The sequence below is a fragment of the Bufo gargarizans genome, chromosome 11 (assembly GCF_014858855.1).
Source record: "Bufo gargarizans isolate SCDJY-AF-19 chromosome 11, ASM1485885v1, whole genome shotgun sequence".
Classification (NCBI taxonomy): domain Eukaryota; kingdom Metazoa; phylum Chordata; class Amphibia; order Anura; family Bufonidae; genus Bufo; species Bufo gargarizans.
The window spans coordinates 26,777,738-26,785,135 of record NC_058090.1 but is presented as its reverse complement, the minus strand read 5'-3'; the positions used below and the strand labels follow the sequence as shown (position 1 = coordinate 26,785,135).

Below are 7,398 nucleotides of genomic sequence, written 5' to 3'. Positions count from 1 at the left end.
CTTTAAAGTTGTTAGCACTTTATATTTAATTTAAATACGTGTACCCATTAGTTGGACAATGGATCTGAATGCCATAATAAGACTTGGCAAGCCCTCCTGATATATGGTATTTATTACTACAGACCACTGTTGCTTCCTTTTATATGTGCTGCCGTTGTTATGACTGATTTTAGATGTTTAATACTGTGATGTTTAATTAATAAAGATATTGTTACTCAGGATCTGTTCATGATTTTTTGTGGGGGTTAGATATTTTGGTTTGCTGTACATATCTCATAGCAGGCAAAGAGATTTTTTTGCTTTTTTGTTTTAAGATGACCTACATTGCCTCAAATGTATTAAGAGATGTGTGTGTAAATTTTGCGGCTTTTATACAGACAACCTTCAGCTTAAGGCTACTTTTACAATGGCGTTTTGAATTCCGTTTGTGAGATCCGTTTCAGGGATCTCACAAACGGTTCAAAACGGATCAGTTCAGCTCCAAAGCATTCTGAATAGATAAGGATCCGTTCAGAATGCATTAGTTTGGCTCCGTTCCGCCTCCATTCTGCTCTGGATGCGGACACCAAAACGCTGCTTGCAGCGTTTTGGTGTCCGCCTGGCGATGCGGAGCCAAACGGATCCGTCCTGACTTACAATGTAAGTCAATGGGGACGGATCCGTTTTCACTGACACAATATGGTGCAGTTGAAAACTGATCCGTCCTGACTTACATTGTAAGTCAGGACGGATCCGTTTGGCTCCGCATCGCCAGGCGGACACCAGAACGCTGCAAGCAGCGTTTTGGTGTCCGCATCCAGAGCAGAATGGAGGCGGAACGGAGCCAAACTAATGCATTCTGAACGGATCCTTATCCATTCAGAATGCTTTGGAGCTGAACTGATCCGTTTTGAACCGTTTGTGAGATCCCTGAAACGGATCTCACAAACGGAATTCAAAACGCCATTGTAAAAGTAGCCTTAAGCTGAAGGTTGTCTGTATAAAAGGCGCAAAATTTACACGCCAAGATTTACGTTTTGACTTAGACTTTTTTTTTAAAGAATAATGCAAACGGATCCGTTCTGAATGGATACAAGCGTTTGCATTACAGGCGCGGATCCGTCTGTGCAGATACCAGACGGATCCACACCTAACGCAGGTGTGAAAGTAGCCTAAGACTGACATGCCAGTTTTGATAAACCTCTGCCTCAAAATGAGCCAGAAATCGGACACGTGTTGCTTATTAAATGGGTTGTGTCACTTAAGCAATTGGCATTTATCATGTAGAGAAAGTTACTACAAGGCACTTACTAATGTTTTGTGATTATCCATATTGCTTCCTTTGCTGGCTGGATTCATTTTTCCATCACATTATACACTGCTTGTTTCTATGGTTATGACCACCCTGCTATCCACCAGCCTCTCTGGTGGCCGGGACCATGGGAACGCACATAGGCAAGTGCTTTTTCCTATAGTGTGCAAGCACGACCACCACTGATGGATTGCAGGGTTGTCGTAACCAGGGAAAGGAGTGGTGTATAATGTGATGGAAAAATGAATCCAGCCAGCAAAGGAAGCAATATGGACAATCACAATACATTAGTAAGTACCTTGTATTAACTTCCTCTACATAATAAATGTTGCTATTTGCTGACGTGAGACAACCCCTTTAAATCTTCCCCAGTATTAATCTATCTACCCCATAGTTTTGAGAATTGATGGATATCCTTGGCAACATAAATAATCATGACAAAACATATTGATAGCCTATTCTCAGGATAGGTTATCAATATCTGATTGGCGCTGGGGTTTTGCAGCGCTTTTCTTATCAAAGTGAATGGGAGCAGCGCTACAGTAACCAGCTCTGTTGACTACACAATGGAAGGAGCTGTGGAGTTCCTGCATTGGAGATACTTGTTAACAACTGATTGGGGGTGTGTGGTCTCGGACCCCCTCTGATCAGACATTGATGGCCTATCCTGAGGACAGACGATCCATATGATGCTTTCCTTTAGGTTATATCAGGTAAATGTCCTAAATTCTAAATTAATTTATGTTTAGCATGCTTTTTAAGTTGCAGTTCTGTCATGTTTTCGCCCGCTGACTTCAACTAAGGAAACCACAGTCTTGAAAAACACATATACCATATATAAAGGAGTAATACGTAAACTGGGGCAGACGATCACAGCAAAGCTGCAGCATAAAATATATATATGCACATAAATTTATCTCCATGCTGCACCACTATAAAAATGAACCTTACGCCCAAAGCCAAGAGTACCAGCAAAGTGGATGAGATTTGCTAGAAAGGCTGAAAAAATTGGCAGTGTAAATTGATCGGAGTTATGCAATTTACATCTGCAGCATGTCAATTTATGCAGCAAATCTGCCAAGATTGAGGAAAATGTTTAATAAGATTGCTGACAAAATAGAACAAAATTGCCTGCAATTAAAGGGCCAGATGCCGACTGGTGTTACAGATAAAACTGTGTGAAGGCAAATAAAAAAAAAGTAGACATCCAGACTACTGGATGCCATTGGATTGAACTCAATGTCATAGCACCCCAATAAAATCCAAGAAGCATCCTCCTGTGACGCATGGATTGAGCTTGAGAGCCTGCGCTTTCTGCCGGATAGGAAAATTGCAAGGATGTAAGAAATGCTGGAAAGCTTCCTGTACGCAGTGTTCACAACGTAACACAACTTTATTACAAGCAACAGGACGCCCCTTAGAAAGCACCTGTATCCTCTCCTGCCGTGTCTTATAACTACTTGCATCCCACATGTAATAACATTTCTGGAGCATCTATTCTTAGGGTCCATTCACATGTCCGTAGAATGGATGGCTGGAAGAGCTGGAAGAGATGCGGACAGCACACAGTGTGCTGTCCGCATCCGCATTTCCGGAGCGCGGCCCCGATCTTCTGGTCCACGGCTCCTGAAAAAAATAGAACATGTTCTATTCTTGTCCGCAATTGTGGACAAGAATAGGCAGTTCTATGGGGGTGCCGGCCGGGTGTATTGTGGATCCGCAATACACTACAGACGTGTGAACGGACCCTTATAAGTGTTGAGTGAATCGAACTTCGGATCGCTTCGATCAAAGCTTCCTTTTAATGCTGCACGGAGACGCGTCTATGTATAGCATTAAAACGAAGTTTGGAGCAAACTGACTTTGGATCTAGGATCCGAAGCTTGATTAGCCAAACACTACTTTTAAGTTCTTAGAAGTTATGAATAAATTACTAGCAGTTTGCAGTGACGGTCCAGATGGGTGTCAACAATTGGGGAGGTGTCCTTGCACAATCTAGCACTATCCAATTAGTGCTGCCAATAATCAGATATGCAGGGACACACACCCCAACTGGTAACAGCCATCTGGACCATCATTCTGCTAACAATTGATTCATCACTTCTAGCAGGAATAATAAAGGAATGCCACATCATAGAGTTATAAGAATAGATGTTATGACATGGGGAATGCAAGTAGTTACTAAAACAGACACGTCAGGAGAAGTGACAATTCCTCTTTAAAAAGATTTCTCCCCAAGTCACTTCAGTAAATTCTTAAGGCCCCTTTATACAAGTAAATAATGGTTTAAAAAAACTTTGTGAACTCAAGCGAAAGTGATCAATTATCGAGTAGTTTAAAAGCACTGAAGGATCAGATGACAAGAGATAATTTAGTTTGCCATTTTTGCGAGACACATCATCGCTCGCCGTCCAAAAGTGTAAACAGGCATCATTTAGAGCACAGATGATTCTAGCAAATGATCTATTACGCGATTGTAAAATGTTTACACGATACTCTGCGCATCTAAAGGGTTTTCGACTTGAAAAACAACTTATTCGTCACTTGATCGAATTAAAGGGCTAGAACCAGCCCTGCACCTCACATGGATCCAGAGATCTCCCCATTCATTGCTCTGCTAGATTTATATAAAGCTGAAAGCTCAAGGGGAGTGTCCTTTCTGCTGCAGCTCAGGGGTCGTGTCCATGCTCTCCCTATCACAGCTCAGGAGGCAGCTAAAGGATGAAACTGAGCATGTGCGGCCTTCTCAGTGAGAAGGGCAAAGAAATAAGGAAAAAACAAACAGCAGGTGGCGCTATAAAGATACATTTTATTGAATTACTCAGTGGCCATGCTAAATTGTTAACTACATGCAATTACAAAAGTATTCAGATCCAGGTGCTGGTTTGAAAACTGTAGAATATTGTTCGTGGGACAACCCCTTTAATTATCTGCTTGTGTAAATGGGCCTTATGCACATTTGCCACTTTGCATTCAAGAGACTGGGGAAGCTGAATGACAACCACTATGGGAGAGGAAATTGTGCTGTCTTGCATTTTAACCAGCCCCTTTAAAAAACAAAAAGGGAAAAAAAAAGTTTATTGTACTAAGTAACAGCTGAACATTTTTTTTTTAACAACTTCACAAAAAAAAGATGACTAAGGGGTTACTGACTGGACAGGGGCACCCCTCCATACTACTATTAGCCTTTTTTTTTTATTAATTTCCAGGAGGAACATCAGAGGAACCACACAATGTAGCATTCTAAGAAAAGATACTCCAGAATTGTTGCATTATGGGGAATGAAAGTGTTAATAAAGCAGATAAGTCGGGAGAGCCGTCAGGTCCTCTTTATGTCATGATTTTATCCTTTGCCTGCCACGGTTGCAGCCTCTACAGTATTCGGTGTGTACTTTTCTACACAGTCTGAACACAGACATATTTCCATCTCAAGTTTTTATAAAGAATTTGTCATCTTTATTTTACAGTCACTGAGTGCAATGGTGAACAATGGTCACATCTCGAGCAACCAGAATATTTTCCAGCCACATAAAAAGCAGCAATCTTCCATCATGGCCTCCGATTTCCTACGACACAGAATAAAAGGATTCACCTTGTGCTGCAGAGATCTCCGAATCCATCAGCATTGGGAAACATTTCCACAAAAGCACATACTGTACATATATTGGCCCACATTTATTAAAGTGGTTGGACCCTTCTGGGTCATTGATGGCATATTGATAGGAAATGCCATCAGTGTCTGATAGGTGTGAGTCCCAGAGGTGCGAACTGCACCTATCTCCAGAACGGAAACCCTTGAAGTGAACGGACGTTTGTATGAATGCTCGTTGGCAATCGCTATCATTTGCCGGCGGCAGATCGTACTGCCTGCTAACAACTGGACAGTATGGGGACGACCAATGGTATAAGAATCACTCCTCCCCATGCTGTGGATAAGATCGCTGCCGGTAATAGTAGTCGTCTCCTCCGCTAGCAAGCAGGTATTTGCCGGGAAGGAACGCTTCCTTCCCGACAATCGCTGGTAGAATATGTCTAATATTTACTTAAAGAAAAAGGGGGTCAGTCAGCACATCCCAAAGCACAGGTGCGCGCTGCCATGGCTAGAAACACAAAGATAAAAAACACAATGCAGCAGCACTCTGCAAACCAAATAAAGTACAATAATGCCATAGTAATAGAAAATATTCTGGTTGTAAATTTGAGATTCTTGGCAAATACATTTTGCACAAAATTATTTGGGCCCGTCTGCCACACGTCAAGGCGATCTCTGTAAGACGGGAACCTAACACTAAATACTACCTGTTATCTGCCATAACGGCCACCATAAAATTCAGGGAGTGCCAAAATGGCTTCCATTGAATTCCAGGAATAAAGGTACCAACATCCATACTGAGCCCACTCTATACCTCTCCCAGGGCCGGCGCCACCTGTAAGGCGACCTAGGCAGCCGCCTACGGCGCAATTTAGCAAGGGGCGCCGGCCTCGTGCGGTTTAAAAAAAGAAGCGTTGCCGCAAGTTTTATTTTAAAGTACGGCGGGCCCTCCCCCACACCGGGCAGCTGCGTCTATGATTGTGCACCGGCCGGGCGCAGCCTGAAGAGAGGGACCGACAGGAGGGAAGCGCCTCTAGTGTAGCGTGGCCGAGCTCTGTTCGGTCCGCGGTGTCACAGGAAAAGTGACAAGGGACAGAGGGGGGGGGGGGGAGAAGAGAGTGACAAGGGACAGAGGGGGGGGGGAAGAGAGTGACAAGGGAGGGAGGGGGGGAGAAGAGAGTGACAAGGGAGGGAGGGGGGGAGAAGAGAGTGACAAGGGAGGGAGGGGGGGAGAAGAGAGTGACAAGGGAGGGAGGGGGGAGAAGAGAGTGACAAGGGAGGGAGGGGGGAGAAGAGAGTGACAAGGGAGGGGGGGAGAAGAAAGTGACAAGGGAGGGGGGGGAGAAGAGAGTGACAAGGGAGGGGGGGGGGAGAAGAGAGTGACAAGGGAGGGGGGGGGGGAGAAGAGAGTGACAAGGGAGGGGGGGAGAAGAGAGTGACAAGGGAGGGGGGGAGAAGAGAGTGACAAGGGAGGGGGGGAGAAGAGAATGACAAGGGAGGGGGGAGAAGAGAGTGACAAGGGAGGGGGGGAGAGAGTGACAAGGGAGTGGGGGGGAGGGGGAGAGAGTGACAAGGGAGGGGGGAGAGAGTGACAAGGGAGGGGGGGGAGAGAGTGACAAGGGAGAGAGGGGGAAGAAGAGTGACAAGGGAGGGGGGAGAAGAGAGTGACAAGGGAGGGGGGGGAGAAGAGAGTGACAAGGGAGGGGGGGAGAAGAGAGTGACGAGGGAGGGGGGAGGAGAAGAGAGTGACGAGGGGGGGAGAGAGTGACAAGGGAGGGGGGGAAAGAGTGACAAGGGAGGGGGGGAAAGAGTGACAAGGGAGGGGGGGGAAAGAGTGACAAGGGAGGGGGGGGAAAGAGTGACAAGGGAGGGGGGGAGAGAGTGACCATGGAGGGTGGGGGGATAAGAGAGTGACCATGGAGGGAGGGGGGAGAAGAGAGTGACCATGGAGGGAGGGGGGAGAAGAGAGTGACAAGGGAGGGGGGTGAAGAGAGTGACAAGGGAGGGGGGAGAAGAGAGTGACAAGGAAGGGAGGGGGGAAGAGAGTGACAAAGGAGAGAGGGGGGGAGAAGAGAGTGACAAGGGAGGGGGGGAGTAGAGAGTGACAAGGGAGGGGGGGAGTAGAGAGTGACAAGGGAGGGGGGAGTAGAGAGTGACAAGGGAGGGGGGAAGTAGAGAGTGACAAGGGAGGGGGGGAGTAGAGAGTGACAAGGGAGGGGGGGAGAGTGACAAGAGAGGGGGGGGAGAGTGACAAGAGAGGGGGGGGAGAGTGACAAGAGAGGGGGGAGAGTGACAAGGGAGGGGGGAGAGAAGAGCGTGACAAGGGGGGAGGAGAGTGACAAGGGAGGGGGGGGGAGAGTGACAAGGGAGGGGGGAAGAGAGTGACCATGGAGGGAGGCGGGAGAGAGTGACAAAGGAGGGAGGGGGAAGAGAGTGACAAAGAAGGGAGGGGGAGAAGAGAGTGACCATGGAGGGAGGGGGGAGAAGAGAGTGACAAGGGAGGGGGGGGAGTAGA

The 7,398-nt window shown here is 46.6% G+C and overlaps 1 protein-coding gene across 1 annotated transcript in view; it reads right to left on the bottom strand.

The window, feature by feature from the left end:
- The window catches only part of DGLUCY (D-glutamate cyclase), a 126,988-nt gene that overhangs the window by 53,106 nt on the left and 66,484 nt on the right, over positions 1-7,398 (bottom strand). The gene's annotated exons all lie outside the window — the stretch shown is intronic.